Raw genomic sequence first — 7,151 nt, forward strand, 5'->3', positions numbered from 1 at the left:
AGAGTCTTGGCACTGGGAAGCCTGGTTCTGTCCTTGACCTCACAGTTGAGTGGAAATAATCCCAAGGGAGGATTTAGGCTGGGTTCTTGCCTCAACCACCAATTAAATTGATATTTAATTCAATTTAATATTAGCCAAGGCCTACTATGTGCCAGGCACTATACTTACACCTAATGTGACCACCTCCCTGAACCCTAGTTTCTCATCTATGAAAAAAAATACCTCCTGTGCATCTTCTCTCAGAGCCCTGTTATGAGGATGAAATGAAGACAAGGAAGTAAAGTGCTTTGTAAACTGTAAAGTGCTGTGTCCATTGAGGCACTGTTGCTAAGGCTGGTCATCCTATCTCTGTGGTCCACTCTGCCTGGAGCGGACTTCCCACTTAGCACTGGCCACCATATTTGAATTTGTTTATCTGCTCCTCACCCCCACCAGAGTTCCCAGGAGAGGAATGTTCGGGGTTTGTATTTGATTTCCCAGAGCCTCGCCCTGGGCCTGGCACATGGCAGGTGCTTAACAGCATTTATGAATGTCTTAGTCCATTCAGGCTGCTATAACAAAATGCCATAAACTGGGTAGCAGAAATGTATTTCCCACAGTTCTGGAGGCTGGGAAGTCCAAGTCCAAGATCAGGGACAGGCAGATTTGGTGTCTGGTGAAGCCTTGTTTCCTGCTTCATACATAGCTGTCTGTCTTCCGTGTGTCCTCATGGGGTAGAAAGGGCAAGGGAACCCTCTGGGGTCCCTTTTTTTTGAGATGGAGTTTCACTCTTGTGCAATGGTGTGATCTTAGCTCACCCCAACCTCTGCCTCCCAGATTCTAGCGATTCTCCCGCCTCATCCTCCTGAGTAGCTGGCATTACAGGCATGCGCCACCACGCCTGGCTAATTTTGTATTTTTAGTAGAGATGGGGTTTCTCCATGTTGGTCAGGCTGGTCTTGAACTCCCGACCTCAGGTGATCTGCCCAACTCGGCCTCCCAAAGTGCTGGGATTACAGGCGTGAGCCGCTATGCCCATTTTTTTTTTTTTTTGTTTGTTTTGTTTTTGAGACGGATTCTGACTCTGTTGCCCAGGCTGGAGTGCAATGGCACGATCTTGGCTCACTGCAACCTCTGTCTCCTGGATTCAAGCAATTCTCCTGCCTCAGCCTTCCGAGTAGCTGGGATTACAGGCATGTGCCGCCATGCTCAGCTAATTTTCTTTTTTTTTTTGTATTTAGTAGAGATGGGGTTTCACCATGTTAGGCTGGTCTCGAACTCCTGACCTCAGGTGATCCAGCTGCCTCGGCCTCCCAAAGTGCTGGGATTACAGATGTGCACCACTGTGGCCAGCCCTGGGGTCCCTTTTATAGGAACAAATCCCATTCATGAGGGTTCCACTCTCACGACCTACCTACCTCTCAAAGCCTATGCCTCCAAATATCACATTGGGGTTAGGTTTCAACTCAGGGATATTATAGGGACACAAAGCATTCAGTCTAAACAGAACATGTGATGAGCTCTGTTTCTCAGACCCAAGGACATGCCAACCTGTGGGCACTGGAAGACCCCTGGGGGAAGGGCTAGGGAGAGGGCAGGTGGGAAGGGTGACCACTGTGGCGAAGTAGCTACGTTGTCTAGGGTACATACCTTTGGGTGCGTCGTCTTGCGCCAGGAAAATTTAGGACACGGGCACACACGAGGAGTTTAAGAGCGGAGTTTTAATAGGCAGAAGAGAAAGAGAAACAGCTCTTTCTATAGAGAGAGAGGGGTCTCTGAGTGGAAAAGATCGGCTGGTGGTAGATGCACCAGACTTTATAGTCCAGCTTGAGGAGGCAGTGTCTGATTTATGTAGAGATCACAGATTGTTTTGATCAGGTGTGATGTTTACATAGCACAAAGAAGGCTTGGTGCCCCACCCTAATCTTATGATGCAAATGAACGCTCCTTGGCCGGTGCCATCTTGTCTGCTCCTTACTGTACACGTGGCTGGCAAAGAAGGGATGATGGAGCCACCATCTTGAACATGGCTAGTCCCTAGTCCCTAGTTCCTGCTGACATTCAGCCGTGCAAGCTCCCAGCTTGTTTGTCTGTATCCGCAGCTTGACTTTATAGGCTGCTGTTTGGTAGAAAATGATTTGGGGCTGCTTTTCATTAAAAAGAAAAGCCTTACCGAGGACTCCCATACCCTTACTATCTGCCTAAGTGATTTCTTCTTAACTCCTATTATCAGTGGGGCACTCTAAGCAGCGGGAGTGGCTTTGTTATCCCGGCTTGGACCTCCAGTTTTTGGCTGTCATGTAAATAGAAATGAACACTGGCTGGGTGCGGAGGCTCACGCTTGTAATATCAGCACTTTGGGAGGCTGAGGCGGGCAGATCACGAGGTCAAGAGATCAAGACGATCCTGGCCAACATGGTGAAACCCTGTCTCTACTAAAAATACAAAAATTAGCTGGGCGTGTTGGCACGCGACTGTAGTCCCAGCTACTCTGGAGGCTGAGGCAGGAGAATCACCTGAACCCGGGAGGTGGAGGTTGCAGTGAATTGAGATCACGCCACTGCACTCCAGCTGGGCGACAGAGTAAGACTCCATCCCCGCCGCACAAAAAAAGAAAAGAAAGAAATTAACATTAGGCAGAACAGAACTTTTACTCAGGCAAGGTTTCATAGGCCTGCGGCTGGAGCAACTGCACGGGAGCATTGTATGGGAAAGGGATGCTGGTGCTAGCTCCTGGAAGGACTTGGCTCTTGTCATTTTAAGGAAGCTGAGGCGAGAAAAAGGAGTGACCTGTAGACATGTAGAGATGGGGAACTTTTAGCACCTGCGCAGTTTGACCATGTGTTTCTCATGCATCATGTCTCATTAGCGCGTTAAATCTCCAGCCCTGGGTGTGATTTTTAGTATTATGATGTGATTATTATAAGGAAAACTTGGTGAAAGGTCGGTGCTGGAGTCCATCTTGTCTTCAGCCAACTACATCTGGTCTGGTTCTTATCGGGAATGCCAGAGGCCTGCTTTTAGCAACTTTGGGAGACAGCACTCAAGGACATAAATGGTTAGTTTCTTATTTTTATGGTTACAAACTCAGCCTGGTCAGCTAACTTAGGAGAGAGATCCCCCTTTGCTATGTGACGTGGGTCAGCTTGTTAAGGGATACAAGAAGGCAGCGGAGGGAATATGCCTGGACATGTGAGGCCCAGGGGGTCTTGGTGACCTAGTCTCGTCTTCTCTATACTGTCTTAGCTTGGCTTAGCTCAGGACATGGGGCTGTCATGGAGAGCCTCACTCTGCTCAGGAATGGTGGGGCTGGGGTTTGGGGGCAGAGTGGCTCGGTTTGTCTAACCTGGCTTGTCTTCTAAGAAGGTGGTAAGCACCATGTTTCAGGGAAGTGAGCCTCCCCCTCACAAAAGTTTTCCATCTACATTCATGGGCATGTCAGTGGTGTGACATGCCATCTGAGTGACTCCACTTTGCTGGTCATTTTATGCCCGGCAGTGCTTATACAGTCCAGCAGTTCACACTGGAAAATACAGAAATCACAGGACTGCTCCATCTGTAAGCATTATGTTCACAGGATGAAGGGGCAGGAGAAGATGCTAGGGGCCAGTCCCAAGTATGGCACGAGACAGCCCCTGCCCTTACCAGCATGTGGATCAGCCAGAAAGATGGTGGGGGACTAGAGTTGCTCACCCTGGCTCTCCAGAGCTTCTTGTGTGCCTGTCTTCCAGCTTGATGGTGACATCCCATTAGTGGCTTGAAACTGACCATGGTGACAGTATTTATTTTATTTTATTTATTTATTTTTTGAGACGGAGTTTTGCTCTTGTTGCCCAGGTAGGAGTGCAATGGCATGATCTCAGCTTACTACAACCTCCACCTCCCAGGTTCAAGTGATTCTCCTGCCTCAGCCTCCCGAGTAGCTGGAATTACAGGCATGTGCCACCACACCTGGCTTTTTTTTTTTTTTTTTTGTATTTTTAGTAGAGACAGGGTTTCTCCATGTTGGTCAGGCTGGTCTTGAACTTCTGACCTCAGGTGATCCGCCTGCCTTGGCCTCCCAAAGTGCTGGGATTACAGGCGTGAGCCACTGCACCTGGCCGGCAGTATTTAGTTGAAACTGACAATGGTGACGGTATTTAATGGGAAACTGGCCCACACTACAGATCAGGGCTTTGTTTACCAGTACAGCACTAGCTGTGAACAAGTGTGGTGTGATGACAAAAGTGCTCACCAGGTATAGGGTGGCACAGCAGGGGCTGGGACTGACTTTATTGGGTGGAGCTAAGGAGGCAGGGCTTACACAGTATTGAAGGATGAGCTGTGAAGACAGAGTGGTAAAGGGAGGCCCAGACAAGTGTGGGATGGCAAGACATATCCTGTGGTTCCGTGAAAGGAAACTGTGGATGTGAAGGCACTTGGCAACTTAATACAAGGTGTCAAGCGAAAGGGTGTAGAGTAAGCAAATCCAACATAGGATATATAAAGTGAACTAACTAGGGCTGGGGAAGGGTATCCATGTCATAACACATTAACCTTTGCTCTTTAGCTGGTAGGATCCCTAGGGATTTCAAATGTGGTTCAACAAGGCCTTTGCCCAACTCTTTGGTAAAGGGGAACCCAGGCTTTGGAGAGGGACTTGGCGTAAGGAAGTGAATGGGCTAGAACACTCCGGGGCTGCCAGCTAACTGGGAAATGTTGACAAAGGCTGTGCAATGCCCTGTGTTTTGGTGGTGGGGCGGTGGGAGTGGCAGGGAAGTTGGCAGGAAACAGGACTAGGAAAACAAGTGGGGAGGGGTCAGATAGAACAGGCTGAGCGTGCACTTCTTCATGAGCCTCAGAGCCAAGCAGCCCCGCCTCAAAGCTTGTTTTGCTGTCCTTTGTGTCAGGTGGGGTTGCTCTGTGAGCCCCTGTTGGTCCCTGTGCCCCAGACTGGGGCGAGTGTGTCACTGGACTGTTTCCACAGCTTGGTTGGTGCCACACTGTCCCGAAGGTTCTGAAGGAGACTGAGGTCACCAGGCTGTCTGGGCAGACAGAGCTGCCGGAGTCCCGTCCCTCCCTTTGATGGGCCTGTTATCAAGGTTGTTTTGCTCCTGGAGCTGATCACAGGCCTCATTTCCCAGCCAGCCACCCCTATCAGCCCAGAGCCCCCTGGGACACAGGCAGACGTAGGCGGTCAGTGTGGAGAGACTGCAATTCAGGAAAGGGATGGGCTGAAATTTCTTGGGCCAAGAAATTGGCCCAGGACTGACCTTGGCTAAGCCCCACTGATGACAGACTGATTTTTTTTTTTAAATTATTTTCTTTAGACATTCTTGCTCTGTCACCCAGGCTGGAGTGAAGTGGTGTGATCTTGACTCACTGCAATCTTTGCTTCCTAGGTTCAAGCAATTCTTGTGCCTCAGCCTCCTGAGTAGCTGGGATTACAGGCATGCTCCACTATGCCTGGCTTATTTTTGTATTTTTAGTAGAGACAGGGTTTCACTATGTTCATCAGGCTGGTCTCGAACTCCTGACCTAAAGTGATCCGCCTACCCTGGCCTCCCAACATGCTGGGATTACAGGTCTGAGCGACCACACCTAGCCCGATGACTATTTTGTTGTTGTTGTTGTTTTGATACGGAGTCTCACTCTGTTGCCAGGCTGGAGTGCAGTGGTGCGATCTGGGCTCACCACAACCTCCGCCTCCCAGGTTCAAGCCATTCTCCTGCCTCAGCCTCCCAAGTTGCTGGGACTACAGGCATGAGCCACCACGCCCAGCTAATTTTTTGTATTTTTAGTAGAGATGGGGTTTCACCATGTTGGCTAGGATGGTCTTGATCTCTTGACCTCGTGATCCGCCCACCTTGGCCTCCCAAAGTCAGACTGTTTTAAGAGTAATTTGTAAAAGGAAGCTGGAAGTTTGGGGTGAATAAATGGGTAGTTACACAAATGCTGTGTGATTTAGGGTGCAGTTTACAAAACAGTGGCTGTGTCCTAGGCTGCAAATTCTGAGGTGTGGGCAAGTGGGGTCCTTGGCCACCGCTGCACAGGGAGATCTGGCCCAAAGGCAGACCAGGGTCATGAGGCTAGGTCCTTCTTAAGAGGGTGGAGGGCTTTTGGAGGTGCTGAGGGCATGAGGTCACAGAGTGGTGCCTGCTGCCGGGCTTTAAGCATGCAGGGTCCTTGTTTGGTGGTGGGCCTCATGAAGTAGTCACACCAAGGTGGGTGCTTAGGGTTCCCTCAAGCACCCATTCTAACTGTCCCTCTGCATGCAGGGGACCACACCTAGGGGCAGGAACTGAGAGCTGACGAGTGTTGTGTTCCCGGCGTTGCTCCTTCAGCTGGGATGGGGCCCTCGGTGGGATAAAAGGCTAAACTGGATGCAGGTGAGATCACCACAGGGTCTCACCCAGGGCAATGAAGGGCTCACAAGCAGCACATCCCTGCTCAGTTTGCACTCAGACTCACCCGTCCGCCGATGGTGCTGCCATCACTGCTGAAAGTTTGTTCTCTGTCTTTCTCACATTTTTGCCAAGCAGAAGGCTGAGCTCACCTAACCTGGATGCGGGCAATGAGATGCACTGCGTGCCCCCCTGCCCCTTGTGCAGCCGTGGTGTGAACGTACAGCCTCCCTTGCTTGCTCTCCCTGCCTGGCTGCCAGCTCTGCTCCTGCTGTTCCCTGTGCCCATGGCACTCTCTTGCTTATTCTGTCAAGCCTGACCTACCCTCAGAGGCCCACCTTGGCCATCCACAAGGCTCCTTCTGAGAACTGAACCCTTTCCCTGAGTTCCCAAAGCACGTTGTGTGAAGCTCTAAACTTTCTCCAGGCTGAAACTTAGCTTATTTGTGGCTGTTCCCGTCCTCAGGGCCCACACAGCAAGTGCTCTGTAAGGGCTTGTTAAACTCTACTCTCCTGGGACTCCTAGTCCCCCACCAGAGTCCACCATGACTACCTCCTGCAAAAGCACTGAGCTCCTGGGTGCCAGGCCCAGCTCAGAATTTTCACAGACACCGACTCGTTTAAGTTGCATAACCCTGGGAGGAAGGGGTTGTTAACTGATGAGGAAACAAATCAGAGAAGTTCAGTGACTTGTCCAAGGTTACAGAGCCTTGGAGCTCTGGATTCAAACCCAAGTCACCGTGACTCAAGACCAGTGTTTTTCCCCGTTACAAGCAGACACAAAAGAATA

The sequence above is a fragment of the Symphalangus syndactylus genome, chromosome 6 (genome assembly GCF_028878055.3).
Source record: "Symphalangus syndactylus isolate Jambi chromosome 6, NHGRI_mSymSyn1-v2.1_pri, whole genome shotgun sequence".
In the NCBI taxonomy this organism is placed as follows: Eukaryota; Metazoa; Chordata; class Mammalia; order Primates; family Hylobatidae; genus Symphalangus; species Symphalangus syndactylus.